Source organism: Platalea leucorodia (assembly GCF_965183815.1).
Source record: "Platalea leucorodia genome assembly, chromosome: 9".
Taxonomy (NCBI): Eukaryota; Metazoa; Chordata; class Aves; order Pelecaniformes; family Threskiornithidae; genus Platalea; species Platalea leucorodia.
In genome coordinates, this window is record NC_138831.1 from 20613315 (window position 1) to 20616594 (window position 3280).

A 3280-nucleotide genomic window follows, 5' to 3' on the forward strand; every position below is an offset into this window, starting at 1 on the left:
TGTCCCCAGCAAACCCAAAGCACCTGGAGGCTGCCGGGAGGAGCGGGGGCGGCCGCCGGGGCAGCCCTCCATTCATAAAAGCAGCGGCGGCTGCTGGGGAGCCCCGGTCCCGCTGCGCCCGGCCGCGGCCCGGCACCCGCGCGCCGCCATCGCCATCTAGCGGTGGAGGGCTTGTTCGGCCCGGCGCCGCCGGCCCTGCAGGAGCTCATAGGAAAGCATTCGGCTTTTCCCCGGAATATTTTATTCCTGCAGCTCAAGGCGCACCTAAGGAGGGCGGGATAGGAAAGCGGCCCATCGGGTGCATCGCTCCTTTTTTTTTTTTTTTTTTTTTTTTTTTTTTGTCTTATGAATTGGGAAACCGAAATGCAGCAGGGTGGAAGAAGGGGACCAGAGGCACGCAGGCACCGTCCCACTGCTGCCTGGGATTTCAAAAGGAAAGCTCTGGTCCACCTCAAGACGTGAAACGTTATGGAAAGGGAAATCTGGGAGGATTTAGGCTCCCGTGGCTGTGCACGAGCATGCTGCAGCGGGAGTGGACCCGTACAGCTGAGGACTTAATGCATGTACTGTACATTTACAAGGAGTTTTTCACTCCAGACGAGCTCTGGTCTGGTCTGAACGCCCATCGGTGGCTGGGGAGTGTGAGGTGCATTCCTGGAGCACACTTGATTTGGTTTCATCTGAAAGGAATCCAGCTGACGCTCTCCCAAGCCTGAGCTCTCCAGAACTGCTCCAGGACACAATCCAAAGTACAGTAAAGTGGGGAGATCGGTTTCAGAAGTGCACCCCTGAGCCAAATTAATATGCTGGAGCAGACACACCCCAACAGGGCTTTGGAGAAAAGGGACTTTGCTGCCTAATCACCCTACACCCGGAGAGCCGCTTGGCCCCTCTCCTAAGTCCCAGCAAGAGGAAGGGCCCAAGCGAGCTGCCCAAGATCCCAGCAGGGCCAGGGAGGGTGTCAGGGCCCTGGGGGGCACTCACTGGCCTCAGCTGGGCCCCCACTCACCCACCCACTGCCCATTGGGCTGGGGGCTCCATTTAAGCCCAGGCCTGGGCCATGAGCCCCCTCCCGAGTTGTACTGCAGGTAGATCTGTGCTGGGTCCAGACTGTTTACTTGCACTGGGGTGACCCTGCTCTTGCTGTTCCTGCTTGATGGGAACCCAAACCACCCCAACACAGGCACTCCAGCTCCTCAGATTGATCCTCTCCTTCCCTCTGGATCAAGCCCAGCATAGTGCAATGTGAAGCCATGCAGTACGTAGACAGACAGGCATCCTGCAGCACGAGAGCTGCTCACCAGGGTTGTCTGCAACAGCGGTGTTTGTAAGGTGACGACTGGAGGTGGCTCCAGAGGGTGAGCTTCAAGCTGTTATCCAGCTCTCTGCTGTTTCTGGACCAGCCCATCCTTCCATTGTGTGGGATGGGGGACTCTGTCCCCGGGGGTGCAATGCTCGCATTCCCCAGCTTCCTTGCAGCATAGCCAAGCGCTCCACAGGGAAGCGAGGTGCACTTTAACAGCTGGATGGGACTGGCCTCCTCCAGGCCACAAATGGGCTGAGGAACACACGCATGGTGCAGAACTGTGATCCTGGGGGTGATGAGAAGTGCTTGCGGCAGCGCTGCATACAGCTGGGATGGTCTTTGTGTTGCTGATCCACTTCAGCTTCCCAGGGACTGGGCCAGCCCTGTGTGCCCCAGCGCAAGAAGCAGATGCTGGATATGTGCCAGCATGATCACAGCAAGCTGTGGATCTCCCCTCCACTGGAGGCCTCCTCCTCCTCCATTGGATTCTGTCACTGGAAATGTGATAGAATCACAGAATGGTTTGGGTTGGAAGGGACCTTTAAAGGTCATCTAGTCCAACCCCTCTGCAATGAGCAGGGACATCTTCAACTAGATCAGGTTGCTCAGAGCCCCATCCAGCCTGGCCTTGAATGTTTCCAGGGATGGGGCATCTACCACCTCTCTGGGCAAGCTACTCCAGTGTTTCACTACCCTCATTGTAAAAAATTTCTTCCTTCTAACTAGTCTGAATCTACCCTCTTTTAGCTTAAAACCATTACCCCTTGTCCTATCAACTGCTTCTGCCTTTTTCCTCTGCTGGCGGTAACCAGCACAACTTATTCTCCTTCCAGCAGCATGTGCACCTTCCCAAGGGAGGAGGGAAGCGGGTGCCAGGCAGGGAGCCACCTGCAGCAGACTTGCCCCAGGGAGCAGCGCGACTTCATGGGCAACACCATGCCCAGGGTGGGCTGGAGCAGGCGGTGAGGGATGAGCTGCAGGACCCTGAGCACACATGGCAGGGTTCAAGCACTGGGAGGTTAGCATGGAAGGTGCATGTCCTCTCAGCTGCCCATTGCTGTAGGGAAGCTTTTTTTCACGGTGTTAGCTCCCTGGGCCAGCGCTGTTTTACCGATGGTGAGGGGTGCTGCTGTGGGTCAGCCTGGTGCCACCTTGTCCTGTTCAACCCCTTCCCCACACACGCCCCAGCAGCAACTTGCCCAAACCATATCCTCTTCAAAATGTGCTGGCAAAAAAAATCCATTTAGAATTTGGACAAGGGCTTGTGTCTGTGCTTATCTCAGCTATTCCGGTCATTATGTGACTTATTATAATGTCATTCATCTTCCTTTGAATCTTTGTGCTGCTGGATGGAAGTCTATGAAAGTGCAGTTTGACAAAGATTATACTTGTTGACATTTGAAAGCACAATATCCCCAGTGCAAGGAACAAAGAATAGAATGGTCTTGTATGTATATGGATAAATACAGAAATATATAACCTACATTAAAATGGAGGCATAATTTGAGCAACAACCTCCTCTGAACATTAAACTCCTGTACCTCTTGTCTTAAAACATTAAGTGAGTAAAGTTCTTCACGATACTCATTGGGTATCTTCCCATACTTAACTAGAGGCATGTACAGATTTTTATTACTCTTTCATTTCAGATAAAGAGAAGGCCTATGGATTTGTTCAAAAGATATATAAAAAAAGACTAATTGCAATGTATTCACTCCTAAAGATTTTAACAGTAGAAGAACTGTAGCCCACTCATCTTCTGCTTGCTGGTGTCCCTGTGCTTTTGGGGGTGTCCTGGCAGAGCTTTGCCTGTTGAGGACTTGCCCGAGTGCCAAGTCCAGCCGTACCTGCACAAGCCTGCAATGCCCCTGACGTCCAGCAGTAGCTGCACTTGTCATATCAGGCAAGAAATCCCCGGGGACTGGGTTTTTTTAGTTCACTTGCAGCTGAGTGGTACAAACCCATTTTGTGGAG